Raw genomic sequence first — 24,554 nt, 5'->3', positions numbered from 1 at the left:
AGTAAACACAATCAAAAATAAATTTATACTCATTATATATATATATAAAAATTTACACCACCAAACCCATTTCCACCATTGCAATCATGCATGCCAGCACATAGCTTTTCTTTCAGCAGGCTGCCAAAATTTTCCACACCTGCAGTCATCTACCAGCAGCTCTTTAAAACTTATAGGACTGAATGCTCTATCTGCACAGATGGCTCAAAATCAGAAGATCTGGTAGGACCTTTTGCCATCATACTAGACATTATATCTACATAAATCCCACTAGAGTGTAACAGCTTTACACCAGAGCTTATACAATACAGCTTGAACTAAAATATATCATATTCCATCACTACCAAAGGTGCATAATACGAGGGTGGGCTGAAAAGGTTTCGCCCATAGATGGCAACACTGTCGCCAAGATTTTTTTCCCTAAGTTTGTACATCTGTCATAAGCATCCGTGTGAATTTGCAAGTCATTCTATCAAGTAGTTTGTTTTATACAGCTGTCTGAAGAAAAAGTGTTTTCTGTATCCCTTGAAATGGATGAAATCGTGAGTATCTTGCAGTTATAAAATTCTTTATAAAAGAAGGTTTAATGCTAAAAGAAATTCATTCGAAGCTCATGAAAGTTTATGGGCATTCTTCTCCTGTGTGTTCAACAATTAAGAAATGGGCTGCCGAGTTTAAACGCGACCGTACCAGCCTTGAAGATGATCCACGTGAAGGACGTCCAAAAAGGGTAACAACACCAGAAATCATTGATCAAGTGCACAATATGGTATTGGATGACCAGCGAGTCAAAGTGCATAAAATTGCTGAGACTATAGGCATTTCAAAAGAATGTGTAGGATATATTTTGCATGAAGAATTGGAAATGAAAAAGCTTTGCGCAAGATGGGTGCCGTGCTTGCTCACAGCAAATCAAAAACACACTTGCATGAAAATCTCTGAACAGTACTTGGAGCGTTATAACAAGAATTAAACTGATTTTGTGCATCGATTTATTACTAGGGATGAGACTTGGATTCACCATTACACACCAGAATTTAAACAGCTGTCAAAACAGTGGAAAGAAGCCGGTTGTTCAGTGCCAAAGAAAAGTCTGTTCCATCAGCAAGAAAGGTCATGGCATCGGTGTTTTGGGATGCTAAAGGCGTTTTGTTTATTAATTATCTTGAAAAGGGTAAAACAATAACTGGGCAATAATATTCTGATCTTTTAACCAGACTAGACGAAAAAATCTCAGCCTGTTGTCCTTGACGCTGGGACAGGTAGTCTGCAGGTAAACTTAAATTAATTAAATAAATATATATTTTTTAATTATCTAAAATTAAAATTGAATAAGTAAAAATTATTGAAATCAAATGGAGACTTTGAGCATTCTTGACGATATTTGTTTTTTTTTTTAAAGGCAGAAGCAATAAAACTATATTATTGTTTACTTCACCCATTTTTATTATTTGTCATTCTGCCTCTAAATATGTAGTGGCAGAATGACAATAATAAAAGATGGGGGTGAAGTGAACAATAATGTAGTTTTATTGCTTTGGCCTTCCCTTGCTGTTTTGTCAGATTTTAAGTGAACAGGTGTTATCCACATTTCAACAATGGCTTGTTTATTGATTTTTATTATTGAAGATTTCCCTCCTTCAACCAAGGCTCAGTATATCGTGAGAATTGCTAAGTGATACTTGGACAAAGTGTGTCCTGAGTTAACCCCAGTATTATATATTTATATATATTTTTGGAAACGTTTTTTAATAATGGAAAAGTGGCTTAGAATTAGGACTTTGAAAAGAAGGGCAAATGAAACAGGTGTAGCTAATTGTGATACAAGTGTTGTAACAGCGAGTAAATCTGATACTATTAAAGAAGAAGAAACGAGCAATTCAAAGAAAAAATACGGTAGGAAATATATAACAGTTCGTATTTGGAATTCGGGTTTACTTGGTGTGGAGATGAAAGTGAACAGAAACCTCAATATGTTTTGTGTTGTCGAACGAGTGCATGAAACCTGCGAAACTCCGACATTTAGAAACTAAACATTGTGATGTGAAAAATAAGCCAATTGAATTTTTTCAGTAATGGTTAGGGACATTAAATCATGGGAAAGATATAGTTTCGGCCATGGATTCCATTAATAGCAAGGCACTGGAAGCATCCTATCCCTTAAATTTGCGCATAGCGAAAACAGGGAAACCTCATTCTATCGTGGAAAATTTGCTACTTCCAGCTATAAAAGATGTGGTAAAAACGATGTTTGGCAACAAGTTACTAAAAATGTTGATTTGATTCCTCTTTCAAATGACACTGTCGGTCGCAGAATTAATTATATGGCAGGTGACGTAGAATCTCAGTTAATCAAAAGAGTTAAGAAGAGCCCTTATTATGCGTTATAAATAGACGAGGCTACTGATGTTACAGATGATGCACAGTTAATATGCTACTGTCGTGACGACTCTTCTGTGTCGTGTTCTAAATCTATCTAGTTTCAAGTCACTTTTATGAATAATACAACTAATTACGAAATGATCACCGATCCAAAAGTAGGGAAATTTATATTTATACTGCGCCACCCTATTCTTAGATTAGTCTATATAAATAGTAGGATCAGTTCTAAATTAAGTTAACAGTCATCTCATTAGGCCGAATCATCTATTATCATTTTTACTTGGGGTTCCCGCAAGATTCGAATATTTATGAACGGTGCAATAATAAGGAATTCAGGCAAACACAATATTTAGATCAACAAAATAAAATATTTAATATATGATATGGTTAACAAATACAAGAACTCTATTTTAAAATGGAACTATACAATTAACTTAACACATCTTCTTAGGTCACTGATGCTAATTCAATGTTCTAACTTTCATATACTATTCACAGTCTCAAAAAACACAAATCTTCTTATCTCAAGTTAATATAACAATTTCACACTTTATTCAGTCTTCACAAATCTATCAGCTCAATGTTTATATTCACAGCAGGCAATAAACTACGTAAGCTATATTCCAAGCAAATATATTCCCGGACCTTGAGCATCGGAGGTATATTACAGTTAATGCTAGAATAGAGAAACATACAACTACTCTTACCAGACAAATTCTTCAATACATCAAATTATTGAGAGAGCACTTATGAATTAACTTATTTAACATTAGCGGAACACACATAACAAATATTCTCCATAGTTTGAACTGTATTACTGTAAGTCGCACTTCACTATTCCAAACAACAGTAATTAGGTACTAATATCTTTTCCTGTTCACTTTTCTCCAAGTAATCAATATAACCTTTTTCTTAGGGCAACATAGAATTTAATCGTAATCCAGATTAACTAGAACTAATCAGAATTTTCGCATTGACTGTCCAGTTTCCTTTTATCTGATTACGGTATCAACCTTTCTTCATAACAACAGCAGATTTCGCTTATAACATTAAACTTTATGTTTCACTACTTATAGGCTCACTTTCGAACACTATACTCATAAATCTCTGCCCTGAGGATTATATAATCTTGGTTCCGCAAAACTCTCTCCTCCTTCTTAATAATAATTCTTCTCTATATTTCTTTCTATGACCTTCCCTTTTCTCTATATATCTCTCTCTCCTATCTATGACCTTCACTCCCACCTTACGTTCGAACGCCACGCTCTACTCCACTCGTGGTTGTTTACCTGTGCGTCTCCATGACAACAGACTGCACGTAAACATTTCGCTAATGTAATGTATGGTCTAATATTATTCATGAGTGATTACATAACATTAAATATTTCACAAATAAAAACAACAGAATATTTAAGCTACTTCTTTAACTTTTTGATTACGTATATAGTTAAATATAAATTAAACTTTATGTTACACCACATATATTTAGTTATACAAAATTCTAAACATATTATTATTTTATAAGTTAATAGCAGGTCAGATTTTGAGTAAATATTTAATTAGTAATTCTTATTTAAGGAATAATAAACAATTTTATATAAACCATGATTAATATTTAATAAGCCATGTTAAATGTGAATGAAAAATAATAAATTACATAACATGGCTTCATTCACAATTTAACATAGGCTCACCCTTTCTTTGAAAAATTTTTATTATAAGAAAAATTTTTCTTTTTACACTAGGCTCCTTTAAAAAAAATGGATTACATATTTCCTTTTCGATTTTTCAAGTAATAGCCAGTTTTATTGAAACTTGGTTCTTTATTATGTTTTGTGCCTTTATTCTCTTTCATTTTACCATCAATTCTCTTATTACTATTATTATCACTTTCTGCATGTCTTTCAAGTTTGTAGTATAGGATTCTCTTCCTTGAATTAAATTCAGGTTCTCCATTATTAGAATTAAGTCTTTGTTGTCTCACAACTTGGCGGTTTGTTCTACGATATAGATTAGACATTTTACCAAAATTGACTTCAACCTTTAGTTTACTATCAGTGGTAAGTTCTGATTTGGGCTTTGTCACTACTACTTTTTGTTCATCAGTAAGAAGAGGAGTATCAGATTGAATATGTACATAAGAGTTATCACCACTATCTCTATTAGATGATTGATTCACAGCTGATTTTTCTTCAGTAGATGGTCCTGATTCAAGTGGCAATCTAAGTTGTTTTGTTTGATACTTAGACTTATCATAATTATGAACTTCATTTCTTCTAGTACATCTCCTTTTGTTCATCAGGGTTATTTCCTCCTTAGAAAAGTCACAAGAAAATTTATATCTTGCTAAGAAGTTTGTTCCCAAGATTATGTGAGAACTTAGATTGGAAGTAGTGGGGACAACAAGTAGGTCTTGCCACACGTACAGTCCAAATTCTGGCAGGTATATTCTTGCTCGAAGCTTTTCATATGCCACAAAGTTTGAGTCTGAGAGAGAAGTAATCCTTACAGGTTGTCTCAGCTTGGCAGTGCTCTTCCACAGTTTGTTTTTTAATGTTAGGAAATAATCCATCCTGATGGTAGAGGCATTGCATCCTGTATCTAATAAGATGTCACATTTAGAACCCAGGATTTCTCCTCTAACTGTCATCATTCTTTCATTAGGTGCCTGGTGTTTCTGAATTCCATTATTTCATCTGTGGTTCACATATCCAAATTTTGAATTCCATTTGTTGTTATAGTAGTTTTCTTTGTTATGGAAGCAGTTCCTGGCATAATGTCCAACTTTGTTGCAATTGTAACACCTAAGAGGATTTCTTTGCTTTATCTCTGTCTTGGATTGAGGAATAGCAGACATTTGTTGTCTAACATCATTTAATCCTCGCATTACCCTATCTAAACTACTTAAAATAGGTTGACTTTGTTGTTCAACTTGATGTTTGATCATCTCATCAATTTTAATTGTAGTGGGATTTTGATTTTCTTGAGATTTCAGAGTAATAGCTGATAACTGTCTCACAACTTCATTAAGACTATCCATTATAGGCTGATTTAACTTATTCACTTCCTGGTGAATTAAAGTTTTCACTTCTGTCATCAGTTTCCTGTCCAATTGCTCTTTACTCTCTGTCACGTAGTTTACACTACTTGAATTTTCTCCAGTATTCTTTGCTTTTTCCTTTTCAACTTTACTTCTCCTTTCTATTTCTGATTGGTTGAATGAACTATCAGTTTTATTCACGACATTCACAAGACTTGCATTGGTTGAGGGATAAAGGTCACCTAGTATTTGTTCTTTTTCCTTAACACTTTTGAGACACTCTTCTAAAGTAGAAATTTTCTTCTTGTAGGCTGTTTCTCTTAATTCTTGCCTAACACCTTGTCTAAATTGTTGGAACACAGCCCAATCTAAGTGAGGTTTATCTTCACCAGTAACATTCAAACTGTTGGCCAATGTTAATAACCGATTGTGAAAATCAGTAACAGTCTCTTTATCCTTTTGAACAATTTTCTGCAATTTCCACAAGTTAGGACCTACACTTCTAAGTTTACAAAATTGAGACAATAAGGTGTCTTTAAATTTGGAATACTCAAAGGTTTCTCGAAGTATTGGAGAAGAATGCAAAAATGTTTTTGCTTTACCTACCAATTTACTTCTAATCAGAACTAGCAATTGAAAATCAGTCCAACCTGCAATTTCTCTAAGTTTTTCAACATAGGTAAAGAAAAATAGTACATCATCTGATTCTTCACCTGAATATTGGGGAAAAACTTGTTGCGGGTTTACCGTACGAAAGAATTCACTGTCATTCATTTCTGAGCTTGATGTGACAGCCATAGTGATTAATAAATTACTATCTCAATTAATTCAATCTTTTTTCTTACTTTAAAATTAACTTTTATCTTTGCCTGAGTCCAAATTATAACCAGTTCACTGTGATTTAATTATTTCACTTTCTAAAATTTCAGGGAATAATTCTACGATTATTATCACTAAACTTAAATTCAATTTCTTATCTTATAGTTGTTAAATTTAATTCCTACCTATTAAATCACATCCTGTCGACTGCTGCGCTATTTGTCGTGACGACTCTTCTGTGTCGTGTTCTAAATCTATCTAGTTTCAAGTCACTTTTATGAATAATACAACTAATTACGAAATGATCACCGATCCAAAAGTAGGGAAATTTATATTTATACTGCGCCACCCTATTCTTAGATTAGTCTATATAAATAGTAGGATCAGTTCTAAATTAAGTTAACAGTCATCTCATTAGGCCGAATCATCTATTATCATTTTTACTTGGGGTTCCCGCAAGATTCGAATATTTATGAACAGTGCAATAATAAGGAATTCAGGCAAACACAATATTTAGATCAACAAAATAAAATATTTAATATATGATATGGTTAACAAATACAAGAACTCTATTTTAAAATGGAACTATACAATTAACTTAACACATCTTCTTAGGTCACTGATGCTAATTCAATGTTCTAACTTTCATATACTATTCACAGTCTCAAAAAACACAAATCTTCTTATCTCAAGTTAATATAACAATTTCACACTTTATTCAGTCTTCACAAATCTATCAGCTCAATGTTTATATTCACAGCAGGCAATAAACTACGTAAGCTATATTCCAAGCAAATATATTCCCGGACCTTGAGCATCGGAGGTATATTACAGTTAATGCTAGAATAGAGAAACATACAACTACTCTTACCAGACAAATTCTTCAATACATCAAATTATTGAGAGAGCACTTATGAATTAACTTATTTAACATTAGCGGAACACACATAACAAATATTCTCCATAGTTTGAACTGTATTACTGTAAGTCGCACTTCACTATTCCAAACAACAGTAATTAGGTACTAATATCTTTTCCTGTTCACTTTTCTCCAAGTAATCAATATAACCTTTTTCTTAGGGCAACATAGAATTTAATCGTAATCCAGATTAACTAGAACTAATCAGAATTTTCGCATTGACTGTCCAGTTTCCTTTTATCTGATTACGGTATCAACCTTTCTTCATAACAACAGCAGATTTCGCTTATAACATTAAACTTTATGTTTCACTACTTATAGGCTCACTTTCGAACACTATACTCATAAATCTCTGCCCTGAGGATTATATAATCTTGGTTCCGCAAAACTCTCTCCTCCTTCTTAATAATAATTCTTCTCTATATTTCTTTCTATGACCTTCCCTTTTCTCTATATATCTCTCTCTCCTATCTATGACCTTCACTCCCACCTTACGTTCGAACGCCACGCTCTACTCCACTCGTGGTTGTTTACCCGTGTGTCTCCATGACAACAGACTGCACGTAAACATTTCGCTAATGTAATGTATGGTCTAATATTATTCATGAGTGATTACATAACATTAAATATTTCACAAATAAAAACAACAGAATATTTAAGCTACTTCTTTAACTTTTTGATTACGTATATAGTTAAATATAAATTAACACTTTATGTTACACCACATATATTTAGTTATACAAAATTCTAAACATTATTATTTTATAAGTTAATAGCAGGTCAGATTTTGAGTAAATATTTAATTAGTAATTCTTATTTAAGGAATAATAAACAATTTTATATAAACCATGATTAATATTTAATAAGCCATGTTAAATGTGAATGAAAAATAATAAATTACATAACATGGCTTCATTCACAATTTAACACTACCTAAGATATGCACATGATAACATTCATGATGATATTCTGTTTTGTAGAACTTTGATAACCCCAACAACTGGAGAAGAAATATTTCACACACTCAATAATTACATAATACACAAAGGGATCCAGTGGGAAAAACGTATAGGCTTCTGTTCAGATGGAGCTCACTCCCTTACAGGCAGGCATAATGGGGTTGTTTCTATGGTCAAGGAAGTAGCTCCTGATATGAATTGGATACATTGTTTCATACATAGGGAAACGTTAGCCTCCAAAGGAATGCCACCAGAATTTAAAACTGTGCTATATAACTCTGTAAAGCTAGTTAATTTTATTAAAGCTCGACTATTAAATAGCAGGTTATTTTCAGTATTCTGCGATGAAATGGGCAGTGAATATATACGACTTTTGCTTCATTTTGAAATTCGCTATCTTTCCAGGGGCAAAGTACTAACAAGGTTATTTCAATTAAGGCACAAAGTTTTATTATTTGTAAATGAACGTAATTCTGATTTTGCATCACTCCTTGTTGATGAAGCATGGTTATCAACACTATCCTATCTTTCAGACATTTTTTCGAAATTAAATGAACTAAATCTCTCCCTTCATGGAAATTCTTTAACTGTTCTTGATGCCTATGACAAAATAAAGGCATCGAGAATAAACTGGTTTTATGGATTAATTATGTAAAAGGCAGACAATTTGCACTTTTTCCAACATTGGAATCATTTTTAGTGGAAAATGATATTTTTGTTGATTCTGAGTTTCTGGAAAGGGTTTCTGACCACCTCCAAAATCTGAAACGGAATTTTGAAACATATTTTCCAATAACTTATAGGAAATTTCTGTGGGTTTGCGATCCTTTCAGGCTTGCAGTCACGAAAACGATCTTTCGTTATCGAAAAAAAGAACAATTAATTGAGCTTTCAAGTGACAGTGGACTTAAAATGCAATTCTGTTATCTTGGTTTGGCTTGATTTTGGATCTCGCCTTCAGTGAGAAGTGAATTTCCCGAATTATCTGAAGAAGCAGTGAAAATCATCATGCAGTTTTCTACAGCCTATCTTTGTGAGAAAGGATTTTCATCGCTTCTTCAAATAAAAACAAAATACAGAAATCATCTTTGTGTGTGCCTATCTTCGACTGAATTTGACCAATATTGAGCCAGATATCCAGCAACTCTGCAAGGGCGAGAAGCTCAACCATCTCATTAAAAGCAAGTAGTAACATAATTAGATCATATAATTTATTTGTTTAATAAAAATTAAAACTTTGTTCAATGATGATACGCTTTTAATCATTTACTTCCAATTTAATTAATTATGTTTCCATATGTATTCAAAACATGCTTTTAGATTTATTATGCTATGAATGGCACAGTTTTTCCAAAATGTTTCATGAATCAGAGAGTTTCATGCCGAATACATATATAGTATAAAAAACTAGCGTTAGCTAAATGCAAGTAGTCCTAGAACGTAATACAAACACGGGCAACTCGTTGCAAAGGTGGGTAAAGTTCTGATAGCTATTCTTGGTATTTTCCATCATGTAAAAACACATTTCCTAGGAATTGTATGCTGTTATTACATTATGGTGGGAGGTCACTACCCAGACCGGTTTCAGCCTTTATTGCAGCTTCATCAGTGAGTAGCTAGACCAAATTAATACCAAAGGGTATTAATATTATAGCGAAAAGAACTTATATACTCTGCTATACGAGTTGTCCAAAAGGTGCACCCATTAAGTTACTTAAATATAAAGGGCCAACAGGCTTCATTTCGGCGACATGTTTATATCGCCGAAATGAAGCCTGTTGGCTCTTTATATTTAAGTAAAAACACTGTTTATTTTTGAAGTAAAACTTTAATTCCAACATTCTAAAATGTTATTTTTCTCGCTTTTCTGTTCTCAAAACGTCGATGACATTGTCGAAGTCTCTTTCATTACTCAGTTGGTGTTTTATAGACAGTAAGGCAAGATTTCTTAAATGCCAAACAAGTGCCGTCTGGGGCTGATCCCCCCCCCCCCTCTCTCCAGGTAAATTAGTAGTCCGTAGAATTGTTTTCAGCATTTTACTGGTCCTTGGCTTGAAGTTGAGAAACGCTGGGTTAGAGTAATGTTGGAGACATTGTAGAAATTAACTGACAAGTATGATTTATCATATAATTCATTTTTATAGCATGTTCAAAAATTATTGATTATAAATTATAGAAATTCTGAAAGCAAAAATTTTGTGCATACATTTTACTACCCATGTGCATTCCATATTTTGGATATCTGTGCATGCTCATTCATGCACAACTTTGAGGGCATCATCGCTTCTAAGGCAATTCCAACTGCATCAGTTCACCTAAATCATGGTCTTTTTCTTGCCATCTGGATATAAAACATCTACTTTGACAACCTCCCCACTCCATTCTGTTTAAATGGCAATACCACCTTAGATTAGGTCTGTACATATTCTTGAATACTAACAGAGTTCAGTACATTCCTTATCTTTATTTTTAATGATTCTACCACTTATGTCATTTGTTCCTTTCTTTTAGTGTTGCATGCCGTGTTATAAATAACTATTTTAATTTCCCAACATTTCGATTTTCATATTAACCTACAATGCTCCCCGGGGTTACTCCATTTTCTTCTACACATAAGTCGCGGATGTGCACAACGCTTTCCCCACCCAGCTATACTGTAACCAACAATCGTTCTCCACATCAGTCAATGAGTGAGTGTAGTTCATGAAGTATGTGTTGTTCTGTAAGACCCGTTGGGGTGATAGCATACCCCCAGTGAGCATTAGTGTGTGTTAAATTTGTGTTTGGCACCACAGCTATTTCTATCAATGCACAGTGACAAGAAAGTTGATGAGGTGGTATTGACAGTTTCGACCAGATGGCTCACAACTACTCAAAAAGCTGCAAAACCAGAAGATGGCCTCTGCGCTATTTTTATGGGATGCTGGATCAAGCAGGAATTAATTCGCGGATAATTCTCCAGTCAGCAACTAAGAAAAAGATGATTAGGGGACAATATGTGAAAAATTTGGGCTTGAATCTTGTGAGACCACACATGAAAAGGAGACTGACTCAGCCACTGTCTAGAGAACTTACGAATATCATAAAGAAAGTTCTGAACATCCAGAGTAATGAAGACACCAATGCTGGTCCTGCTGAGGCTGAGTGACCTCCAGAACCATAAGTGAAGAAGCAAGCTAGATGTCAGATCTGTCCACGAACCAAGGATTGGAAAACCAAAGTCCGCTGTTTAGTATGTGACATTTCTGTGTGTGTGCGCAGATCACAGGAAAGACATTTGTGATGAATGTGCTGGCAAGAATTAATGTTCTACATGGTTTATAAACTGATTTTGATGCATTTTAAACTTTTATTAGATTTACCAACTACAAATCCTTCACATGGTAGAAAAATGTTTCATTTTTGTGTAATACAGTGGAACCTCGGTTGTCGAGCACCTCTGTTCTCAAACAATTCGGTTCCCGAACATATTTTCCGAATGAAAAACGCCCCGGTTCCCGTACAGGCAAATGGCAACCAAGTGCTACACGTGCTGAGCTGTAAGGGGGGAAAGCATCAGTTACGCAGCACCCTTCGTTCAGTGCAGACACCTGCTCAAATTGCAGTGAGTTTTCCTTTTTTTTCATAAATTATTATTAATTAAGCCACCATGGGACCGCAGAAGGATAGTGATAGCAGCAAAGCGAAAAGAAAAGTTGTTAGAACCACGATAGAAATGAAAAAAAGAAATCATATCCAAACATGAAAATGGCGTTCGTGTCTCGAATCTTGCTATGCAGTTCGGTATGGCAAAATCAACGATATGTACAATACTCAAAAATAAATAAATTAAAAAAAAATAAAAAATAAATGATGCTTTTATGGAAGGGGACTCCCCTTACTCACCTCCTTCCACTTACGCCATCAACTCTCCTCTGTATGTATAGTTAAAGTGAAGTTAAATTTTCGTTTTTATTTTATCTATTTATTGTGTTTATTCTTTTTATGTAAGATTTTATGCATTTTCATGATGTTTGTATACGATCTTATGCATGAAGTACTGTTGTAAAGGTTTAAATAAACAATCATCTGGGGTTCGGGAACAGATTAATCCATTTTACATTAATTCTTATGGGAAAATGGTTTCGGTTTTCGAACAGCCTTCGGGAACAAATTAAGTTCGACAACTTATGTTCCACTGTATATTACTAAAGCAAACATCAATTTTTGACACTCATTGTTTGTTTTGGGTAAATAAGTTTGTCATTTGTATTGTAAGGTATTTTTTTCTTCATGTACATTTTAACTGAAACCTAAGAACACATTTGTACAAGAAAAATTAGGATATATTCTTTTTTTTTTTTTTTTTATGCTTTCTTAGAAAATATGACACTTGGTAAATATCAGTAAAAATTTAAAATTGCATAATATTGTATTTTATTTTTTTTATTTTCCCTTCCTTTTTCTCCTTTCAAAATATTGTAATAGGTAAAATCTGTTAATAGCTTGGGCTATCTAAGCACAATAACAATTTCAATTACCTGTAGTGGAGGGGAGGGAGGGGGAGAAGAAATGTCGTGGGGTGACAGCATACCCCAGATGAGCAGTGATGATGTCTAAAAAAGGGTGAGCAGTCTAGGGTTAAGATAATCTGCCGTATATAAAAATGTACAAGCTGAGTTACATTACACAAAATAAGTTAAAGAAACAATGATTTGATCACAGGTCATTCTACTGGCATGACCTCTAGTGAAAAAAAAAAATTTTTTTTTTTACAACTTAATTATTTAGAAACTACATCAAAGCTAAATTCTATTTAACATAATATGAGAAAAACATTCTTTTTTATACAGATAGTCTTCTTTCAGTAACAATGACGTCCTATTTTTATCATTACAATTGTTATTTTTAATTTAGGATTCTGGATTATCTACAGTCCTGTTTATAGTTAGCTCTTGGAGAGAAAGGTTCCATGGGTAGAATATGTGCCTTCCATATGCTTGGGCTTTTTAGACCATCATTATTGTTAAGATTGGGATGGTTGATAACAATCTCGCAGGCTTCCTTAAATTTGCGTTCATACCATGTTTTGGTGTGATGTAAACAACTGGTGCTTTTCCAGTCAATTTTATGTAGAGTTTCAGGGCATGATCAGAAAGGCCAGCTTCGCCATGGTTATTATATTTAATGTGTCGTTTATGTTCCTTTTGTCTGATAGGAATTGTGCTTCCTGTTTCTCCTATATATATGGTATATTACAGGTGCAATAAATACGGTATGCTCCTGGGTGGGCCAGTGGAAGGAGTGGGTCTTTGGATGAGTTGAGTAAACTTTTTAATTTTTTAGGAGGTTTAAAGGTGGCTTTGAGGTTGTATTTTTGTAGTATTGTTTATTTTATCTGATGTCCCATTAATGCAGTGGTCTCCAAACTTTTTGCCGTGAGGGCCACATTGGGTACTTCAGCACTGTTCAGCAGGCAATAGTAAAAAAAAACTCTAGAACGAGATATGAGTTTTATTGAAAGCAGATAAAAACTGATTACAGAGTATGTGAGATTAAATTATCGTATATTAATGATGACGAACACTATCAGCAAATTCTCATATTTTTATCACAAATTATAATAAAACCATTCATGTAAATGATGTAACTGTGTTTGTGTTTTTAAAATCTTATTAAACCCAGGTTCAAATTTTGAGGTGCTAATTACAAGTAGCGATTTCAAATGTTCATCAGATAAATTTGCCCTGTATTTTGATCATGTTGGAGGCTTAATGGATTTTTTACAACACTCAAAAAGAATTAAAATAGAATTTAATACTTCCTATATTTCGTCCTAGTCACTAGGACATCTACAGGGATTACAAAAACAGTTAATGTAACATACACACAAATAATAAACAATACTGAGCCCAACCACGTGGGTGACACTGAAGTCCTATCTAGTTGGAGCGCCCTCTAAGGGCAGTAGTAGGTGGCCTGGAATGTAAGGTGGGACCTCTGGTGATGAGTGTTTCCCAAATCTTCGGAAGCTTAATACAACCGTATTTATTCAGATTTGGTTGGTTTTTGAGAGCTGCTGCTGCTTCCAAGAAAAGTCTCTTTCTTGAATTTGCTGTGGTGGAGCATGGTGGTTTTCTTCCAAGATACCCTGTGGGTGGTATCCAAAACATGGTCAGCCAAGCCTGAATGGCCATAGTTGTGTTTGCAGATGTAAGACTTGTGTTCCTCTAAGCGGATGGATGCTGATCTGCCTGTCTGTCCAAAGTACGCCAGCTTACAGGAACAGGGTACTTTGTAAACTCCAGGCAGAGAGAGAGGAGGGAGCTGATCTTTCGTAGAACGGATAAGGGTAGCAAGTTTGCGGTGGGGCTTATATGCTGTGTGTAGGTTGTACATTTTTAGTATCTTGGCTATTTTTTCGTATGTGCCACGGATGTAGGGTATGGTGATGGCATTTTTAAATTCTTGTTGACGAGAAGGATGGGGAATTGATTATTTTTTTGATACTGTGATCACTGTAGCCATTGGAGAGGAAAGTGTTGTGTATGTGGTTAAGCTCAGTAGTGAGGGCGGTTCCACTGTAACAAAGATTGTGGGCTCTCTTGGTAAGAGTTTTAATAATGCCAAATTGTTGAGAGGGGTGGTGGTCGGAGAGTTTGTGAATGTATCTGCCTGTGTGTGTGGGTTTTCTGTATACAGTGAAGGCAAGTGTATCATTAGGCAGGCGTGTGACTAAGGTGTCTAGGAAGGGTAAGCAATTGTTCTTTTCCTTTTCCATAGTAAACTGGATTCTTGGATGTAGGCTATTGAGATGACCGAGGAAGGAGTCTAACGTGTCTGGGCCATGAGGTCAAATAGAGAACACATCATCTACATATCTTAGCCAGATAGAAGGTTTGAGTGGGGCTGAGTCAATGGCTCTTTTTTAGAAATCTTCCATATAGAAATTGGCAAGGGGGATGAGAGGGGGGAACCCATGGCGGTTCCCTCTATCTGCTTGTAGATTTTGTTCTTCCAAGAGAAATACCCAGAGTTAATGGCAAAGGAAAAGAGATCTAAGATGTCGGGGGGAAAAACATTTTCTAAGAGAGATAAGGTGTCAGTTAAGGGAATATTGGTAAACAAAGAGGAGATATCAAAGCTTACCAATATGTCTGTCTTATTCAAGGTTAAATTTTCTGTGAGAGCTTTAAAGTGGGTAGAGTTTTTTATAAAGGAAGTGGACCTTCCGGTGAGGGGGTTCAGAGAGTTGGCCAGCTGTTTAGGCAGTCTATAGCAAGGTGCATTGGTGGCATCTACTATGGGCCTGAGTGGGGAATTGGGTTTGTGGATTTTTTGGTAAACCGTAAATTCGGGGGGGATGGGAGCAGAAAGGTTTAAGTTTTTTCGTGACGTCAGGGGGCCAGGAAGATACTTTTTTAAGTAAGATTTTTAATTTCTTAACTTGTGTTTTTGTGGGGTCGTGTTCTAGCGGGATGTAAGTAGCTCGATCGCGGAGTATAATGTTCATTTTACGATTGTATTCACTGGTGTTAAGAACGACTGTGGCATTACCCTTATCCGCTCTAGTGATGACGATACTTTTTTCTTTCCGTAGTTTCAGGAGAGCAGTGCGTTGGGCATAAGATAAATTACTTTTTGGCGGCGATGAATGAGTGAGGATGTTAGCTACGTGAAGTCTGATGTTGTTGGCTATCTCCGACGGTAAGCAACCGATCCCCCGTTCGATGTTAACCATTACGTCAAGCACTGGCACTTCTTTCGGAGCGACGGGAAAATTACGTCCGAGGCAAAGGGCGCTGACCATGTTTTGGATACCACCCACAGGGTATCTTGGAAGAAAACCACCATGCTCCACCACAGCAAATTCAAGAAAGAGAGACTTTTCTTGGAAGCAGCAGCAGCTCTCAAAAACCAACCAAATCTGAATAAATATGGTTGTATTAAGCTTCCGAAGATTTGGGAAACACTCATCACCAGAGGTCCCACCTTACATTCCAGGCCACCTACTACTGCCCTTAGAGGGTGCTCCAACTAGATAGGACTTTAGTGTCACCCACGTGGTTGGGCTCAGTATTGTTTATTATTTGTGTGTATGTTACATTAACTGTTTTTGTAATCCCCGTAGATGTCCTAGTGACTAGGACGAAATATAGGAAGTATTAAATTCTATTTTAATTCTTTTTGAGTGTTGTAAAAAATCCATTAAGCCTCCAACATGATGTCCTCACAGCACTTAAGCCTCTACACACGAGTCCTGTATTTTGACTTGATATATTTCATTCGGGAAAAAGTTTGTTCACAAAGATATGTTGTCCCAAAAATAGATATAAATTTACAAGCAAATTTCTTCAAATTTGCCTGTAAAATTTTATAAAATTTAATTTTTTTTTCTTCGTTAGTCCATTTTAACCGACCTTTTACAGTCAGAAAGACCGTAACTTGGATTACAGTTACTTTTTTGCTATTCGGGAATATATTTTGAACACAATTTTAATTAATGCATTTGAAATCTATCAACACCTCGTGGTGTTTTTTTCAGATTTTTATTGAAAAATTAGTCCAATTGGCAGGCCGGATAAAATCATATTGCGGGCTGCATCTGACCCATGGGCCATAGTTTGGATACCCTTCTATTAATGTAAGGAATGGTTATGTTGGTTTCCTGTAGGAGTTTATGTGTAATATTGTCCAGTATGTGTTGGTTTCCGGTAAACAGTGAAGGATAGTTTTATTGTACTCTGGTTTATCTTTGTTTTTTTATTGAGGTCTTGTAGAGAATTTTGTTAATAGTGTTTTGGCTGTAGCCGTTTTTTAGAAAAGTATTGCTGATAACTTTAAATTCATCTTTCAGTGCATGTTCATTGAAGCAGATCTTCAAAGCCTTGTTTTTTAGAGTATTAATGACACCTAGTTTTTGTGTTGGGTGGTGGTAGGAGTTTATGTGTATATATTGTCCAGTATGTGTTGGTTTCCGATAAACAGTGAAGGATAGACTGCCAGAAGGAAGATGTGTGACAAGTGTATCTAGAAATGGAAGTGTGTTCTGTTTTTCAATCTCAATTGTGAACTGTATGCATTTGTATTGTTTGTTAAGGTGGCTAAGGAAGGTGTCTAGTGTCTGGCGGCCATGGGACCAGATCGTGAAAACATCGTCAATGTATCTAAGCCAGACTTTGGGTTTTAAAGGAGAGGAATCTAAAGCATGTTGCTCAAAATGTTCCATATAGAAGTTTGCAATGGGGGGGGGGATAATGGCTGTGCCTTCTTTTTGTAGGTAGAAAGCATTTTGCCATACAAAATAACCAGAACATAATACATGCACAAAGAGCGCTGTGATATCTGGAGGGAATTTGTTCTGTAAAAGAGGTTTGTGTCATTGATTGGGACATTCGTAAAGAGGGCAGAGATGTCAAAACTGACTAATAAATCATCTTTTTCTAATGTAATGTCTTTGATTATGTTTATGAAATGTTGTGTGTTTCTGATATAGGAGGGGAAATGACCTACCAACTCCTTGAGTATTTCTTGGCTAAGTGTTAATTCAGGATTTCTATACCTTCAACTATCGGCCGGAGTGGTGTGTTTTGTTTGTGTATCTTCAGTAGGCCGGAAATAGTTTTTTGACCATATCTTCCTGCCATGTAGTAATTGATTTAAGCAGTTTCTCTGTTTTCTTTTTCATTCTGTTGGTTGGGTCGTAGTTAACTAGCTGGTATGTACTATTGCCTGCAACTAATAGATTCAATTTTTCCAAGTAAGTGGTTCGGTTTAGAATCACTGTGGCACTTGCTTTATCGGCTCTGGTTATTACGATGTTTGGATTTGATTTTAGTGATTTCACCGCCGTTAATTCGTGTTTCATTAAGTTGCTTGTTATTGTTTTCTTATGATTTATATTTAAAATGTTGGCAGTTTTTAAACATATTTTGTCTGCTATTTATTTGGGATGAATCTTAAGCCTCTTTCAATATTACAAATAAAATCCATAAAAAATGTATGTCATTTGTTCATTCCCCTAATTTTTCTCAGAACTCTCATATGTGTCTGCTCTAGTCAAATGTTTTTATTTCTAAATTCCCAGTTCTCAGATCCATAAGTTAAAATTAGTTCAAATATATAGCTAGTTTATCATTTTGACTAATTTCTCTCTTATTCCATGTAATTTGTTCATTTAATTTCCCTCCATACCACCTTTGCTTATTCTATTATTGTCTATTTCTGTTTTATTTGCCATCTTCACAAGAAATAAACTTGATCTAGGAATTCTCTAGTCAGGTTGCAGTTAATGTCTTCATGCCGGCATAGTTGGCTGAGTGGTTAGTGTATTTGCTCTCCAGCCAAAAGGCTGCTGGTTTGAATCCTGCCGTGGGCATGGATGTTTGTGATTGTCTTTGAAAATAGCAGTGGTGGCCAGCGGTAGATGGTGCTGATGTAGATGACAAAGGCAGTTGTGGTTAGTGGAACGGTGGAGACGGAAAGTTGTAGAACAGACACCCTCCCTCGATGAGTCTTTGGACTCCATGGAGGTGTTATGTAATAATAATAATTTTCATAGTTGGTCTTTCTGTTTGCTTATTTTCATCCCAAATTCGGTACAGTCATCATCCAGTTAAGAAATCCTGCAGACTGGCATTGGATTAATTTAATTTATAACATCATCTATATATAGTAAGGAGCTGAAATCAACATCTCCAATTTTTATATAAGTTTTGATTACAACCTACTGTCAGAACCATTATCTGCAAATAATTCAACAGACTCCTTTACCCTTGAATATTTAGTCAACACTTACCATAGAAACCTCGACATGCCTCGTTTCGACTTTACGGCGATAATCCCATATATAATTTAAAAAATAAATTTCAACTTGAAGCAGCGCGACGTAAAATTCAAATGTTGCGGGCAAACTTGTTTGTGAGCGCGGTGGAAGAATACGCCGTTATGCGCTGCCTGTTTGGGAGAGGTGGCGTCACTTAGGTTCCAGCATACACTCTTTGGGTACCGCATGCTTTGTTTACATCCGCTCTCTCACATTTGTGTTTGTGTTTTTTTGTGACTTTTTACCCTTCAATATGGCTCCCAAACATAAGGCAGACTCTTCTGATTGCAGTGTGTCGAAGAAAAGGAAAGTCATTACATTAGAAGTGAAATTAGACATTATTAAAAGGGAAAAAAGGGAGAAAGCCAACGAACATTGGCCGCACGATGAACTTAAGTCATACCACAGTCTGGACTATTATCAAGGATAAAGTTTGCATCCTTGAACACGTGAAAGGATTGGCGCCCATGAAATCGACTGTGATACGAAAAAATGTAGTAGGCTCATGATTGAGATGGAAAGATTTCTTGTTCTTTGGCAGGAAGACATATCCCAATTAGCCTCATGTTAATTCAAGAAAAGGCGAAAAGATTGTTTGAGGCATTGAAAAGTGGAAGGGGGGAAACGAGTGCAGGTGAAGAGTTTAATGCTAGTAAAGGTTGGTATATGCGGTTTAAGGCTTTTTTTTTTCTGCACTATACAGTAATTATGTTCTCCCTTTCATTTTCCTATGGCCTAGTTCTGTTTCTTGATATATACGTATAACTTTAGGGTGTTTTAGGTTAGGTAAGTAACTTAGGCTATGATAATTCCGACTTGCATCAAAAATAGCCTTATGTTGATCCATAGGAACGGATCTCTGACTTAACTCGAGGATCCATTGTATCCTGAATACTCTATATAAAAGTATATATAGAGTGACCATGTGAAGTTTATTAGTGGAATGACTACAAGACGTCATTCGAACAGATAGCTGAGGCTATATGTTCAAATGAGACAGCCCTTGAAACTGAGCTCAGATGTCTCTGCTGCACCCTTTTACCCAATGGCTACAATCCTTATAAAATAAACTACTGCCTTACCTCCCTCCTGCGACCAGCATACAAGATCACAGCAAAAGATAGCTATAAAGTTCTCCACGTACATAATATCTTTGTCACTTTCAAACCACTCATTCAGCTAGTTATCTATCCTCATCCATTGTCCTAAGGATCACCTTCATCTGCTTACACATCCTGGAGTGTATAAAGTTCCTTGTGCCTGCAGTTTTAGTATTTTGAACAGACTCAGATCTGTTAATATCCTCCTTGGAAGAAACAAAAATTACATTCACAGACATCTATATGGGATGCTGGGACTTACAGACCATGCTTAGATATTCACTCACACAGAATTAAATGAAAGAAGACATCTGTACTGTATAGAATCATCATCAGCTATGAAGGCTTCCTAACCCCAACAAGTATGCTGCATTATTTTGCTAAAGAACTGGGAGCTGGTAATTCTAAGAGCAGATATGGCCTTGCCTGACTTCTCCAAATTAAAGTTATGGTTATCAAGCCCCTAGAGGGCACCTTGTTGGGACATTAGTTACTTTCAGTTACAATTTGAATTTTGTCTGCAACTGTTATTATTAGTAGTATGGGCAACTCCAAGGAGTCCTTAGACTCATCGAGGGAGGTTGATGTCAAGAATAGTTGTTCTTGACATCAACATCATGTCACAACATTCACACAGTATCTATCATACTTCGCCTTGAACTCATTTACAGTCATGGCACCCACAACAGACTCTGGCAGTTTATTCCACTCATTCACCACTCTCCAAGTAAAAACCTACCTCTAACACCCTTGCTAACCACGCTCCTGCCCAGCTTCCATGGATGGCCCTAGTCCTTCCACCACCAGTCCTATTCTCAAAAATATCTTCTGAATTAATCTTATAGAAACCCTTCAATAATTTGAATGTCTCAATCATATCACCCCTTTTCTGCCTATCAACCAATTTCTGCAACCCACAAATCTTTAACCTGTTCTCATAAGGTTCATTCCATAGATCTGTCATCATCTTGGTCACTCGTCTCTGGATCCTCTCCACCTCCTCCGCATCAAGAAGAAACCCTGGCACCCAAATTTGGGCACAGTAGTCTAGATGGAGTCTTATCAAGGCTCGATATAGAGAAACAATAACCTGTTTGTCTCTGCTTTTTAAAATATTTTTCAGCAACTAACTTATTTGATGAGCTGATTTAGCCACTTCTGGGATGTGCCCCCTAAACTTCAACTCTCTATCCACCAACACTCCCAAATCCCTGGCCTCGTCAATCTCCTGGAGTACAGTTCCACCAATGTGGTATACTGCTGCTAATCTTTTCACCCTAAAATGCATAACCTTACATTTTGCCACATTAAATTGACATCCATTCTCCTTAGCCCAGACCTCCAAACTATCCAAATCATCCTGCAAAATTTCAACATCCTGTGCATTCACTATTGCTCTACCCAACTTTGCATCATCAACAAACAAATGAACAGTTCCTCTCGGATCCTTTCCTATATAGTTAATGAACAAGTTAAACAGTAATGGTCCAAGAACAGAACCCTGCGGCACACCACTAGTCACAGGCCATCTTTTGGACTCCACTCCTGAATAAACCACTCTCCGATATCTCTCCATCAACCACCCTCCTATCCATCTCACCAACCCTATATCCATCCCATATGCTGCAGTTTACTAATTAGAATTCCATGTGGTATCCTGTCAAAGGCCTTAGCAAGGTCCAGTAGGATCACTGTAAACCCATTACCCTTATCCAGTTCAGCTGTCACTGTGTTATAAAACGTGAGCAAGTTACTGAGGCATGAGCTATCCTTCACAAAACCATGCTGTCCCCCATACAATATCCCATTTTCATCTATCCATTATGTATTCTCCTCTTGACTATTTTCTCCAAGACCTTGGCAACGATTCTTGATATGCTGATCAGTCGGTAATTTACAACAGCAGTCTTGGAACCTCCTTTATGCAGTGGAACTATTTTCCCCTCTTTTCACCCCCTCGGGACTAACCCAGACCCGAGACTCAAATTAAACAAAATGGTCAAGGGCACTAACAATTCTTTAGCCGCTTCACGTATAACACGAGCTGGCATATACCATCCAATTCCACAGATGTATTGACATTGAGGTTTTGTAATAGACTATTTCACCTCCACTTCATTCACCACCATTCCTGAAAGTTGTTAGTTCCTTCATTTCTGCAATGTCACCACCTGGATGATATCTTCTTGCAAAGTGCTCGCTCAGTAATTCCACTATATCAACTGATTCAGTTACCTCCCTACCATCGGCATTCTTTAAAATCATTCTGCCGTATACATTTTTTCTTTTACTTGCAACATATCGAAAAATCTGTTTGGGATTCTCTTTAGCCTGCATGGCTAATTTTCTTTCATAATCCGCTTTTGCTTTTCTTACCACACTCATTATCCTTCTGGCCTGCGCTTTATACCATTCATGTGCCTGCAGGTCACCTTTCTCCTTAAATTCCCTCCACAGTTGTTTCTTTTTTTGCAACTCAAGCTTAATGGTGTTATTCATTCATTTGACCCCTACTTGATTTACTATTTGGACTTTAGATATACAGTCAGCCATTGCCTCCTGCAAACACTCCTTAACCACCTCCCATGCACTGTCAACATCCAGCCCTTGCAGTTTTACATGCCATGGCACTGAACCAATCAAACTTCTAAGCTTGTCATACTTACCAGCCCGATAATTCCACATGTATACTGTCTTAATTGAAAATTCCACACACTTAGCCACCTCCCAAGTCAAGACCCTATGATCAATCTCACCAATTGGTGGCAACATGGTCATATTCATTACAGCCAAATTCTCAGATGCAGTTACTAGATCAAGCACTCTCTGACCCCTAGTATTTTCCATTACATGCTGTCGCAGATAGTTATCCCTTAATAATTGCATAAAATCCAATTCCTTCCATGTGTGCTCTCCTCCTTCCAATCAATGTTACTATAATTGAAATCCCCCATAATAATTACCCTCCTTCCACTTATTGCTTCTATTTGCTTATGCATACTATCTCAATCTATTCCATCACCTGGTCTATGGCAGCACCCAATTGTTATTTTGTTCTGCTAGCCTCAATCTCACAGCAAATAGCCTCAAATGTGCTCTTTTCTCTATCCTGCAGTTCAACTTCTATTTTCCTTGGCTGCAGTTCATCAGCTATCATCAATAACACTCCTCCCCCATTTTATTCTCCCTGTTCCTCCTGAACACACTATACTCCTCATATTCAATCCCACTAGCTATGTGATCTTCTGTCAGCCATGTTTCACTATTGCCAATAACCTATGGCCTGGAAGAGCCTACCAATGCCAAAAATACTTCCTTCTTGTTCCTAATACTCCTGGCATTAGTATACATGAAATGCAGAAGCCGTTATTCCCACCCCCTATTTTGATGCCTTATAATAACTATCCCATTCTGATTTGTTGTCCTTCGTACTTGCTTGGGCATATTAACACATTCATACACTTGACTTCCTCCCTAAAGTCTGCATATTTACTCCCCCCCACCTTAATAACTTTAGTGCTTTGTGTCTGCCACAGTTGTAATTTGTGGTCTGATGATGCTGGTTCAAAACCACAGAAATATTAAATACAGTTAATTAATCATATAATTTTTCTCTCTCTCTTTCTTGATGGCATTTATACTGTAAAGCACTATAGTGAACCACCAACACTTAAGCCTATCTATACATTAATATTTGAGCTTTGATTCATTTTAAACCTTCATTGCACTTTTGTTTCCCCAAGGGGATATTTTCTTTATTCTGCTTAGCACTAGGAGTGATGGTCACTTCCTATTTCAAATCTGAATAAGACCTGTTTTGTATATTCTCTCCACATGAATTTATGCAAGTTCATGTCTTGAGAAGAAACCCAGCAATCAGTTGTCATTATTATTAGTGATGTCCATTTTTCCAAATTTTCCACAAGCAATTTTCTGTGACTGTATTCCATTCTCTGCTTTAATATTTAGGTCTCTAGCAAGATCTTGTATTTCCTTTTTTCTTTATACTAGCTTCCCTCTCTAGCAAATCAAAATTCCTCTGTCTGTTATTTACCTTCTGTGGGACCAGAGGCACAAATAAGTCTCATTGTCCTATTTCAAAATTTCCCACATCAAAATACTTTAAACTGGGTGACATTTAAGAAGTTTGTTTTCATCATTAGTGTTGAATACTATGTAGCTCCCCTTCTCTGATCTCTGTTCAGTGAATAAATCATCTTATACTTGAGCTATGTCTTAGTCTTGGTTAAATTATATTAATGTGACATCCTGTGATTCTTTTCTGTTATGATTTTCACATTGATGATGCTTGTCTTCAATTCTGCTGAAATTGAGGTTTTTTGTACTCTAATTCCTTAGTGAAAACAGTAGAGAGCTTTGTATATAACTGGGTAACTTTTCAGTCAGCTTGATATATGATAGTGCTTTATCATTACAATATACAGTATATGTAGTTTCTGCTGGTACTCCAGTATGAAATAAAAATTTATTTGTATAGATCATAAATTTCAAATATATGTTCATTGATTCA

The 24,554-nt window shown here is 36.0% G+C and overlaps 1 protein-coding gene across 1 annotated transcript in view; it reads left to right on the top strand.

The window, feature by feature from the left end:
- Positions 1-24,554, top strand: part of LOC150103126 (E3 ubiquitin-protein ligase AMFR-like) — a 294,346-nt gene that overhangs the window by 236,840 nt on the left and 32,952 nt on the right. The window lies entirely within an intron of this gene.

Source organism: Typopeltis vanoorti, chromosome 9 (genome assembly GCF_054136105.1).
Source record: "Typopeltis vanoorti isolate ZY-2024b chromosome 9, IOZ_Tvanoo_1.0, whole genome shotgun sequence".
Classification (NCBI taxonomy): domain Eukaryota; kingdom Metazoa; phylum Arthropoda; class Arachnida; order Uropygi; family Thelyphonidae; genus Typopeltis; species Typopeltis vanoorti.
This window is presented reverse-complemented; position numbering and strand designations above follow the sequence as displayed.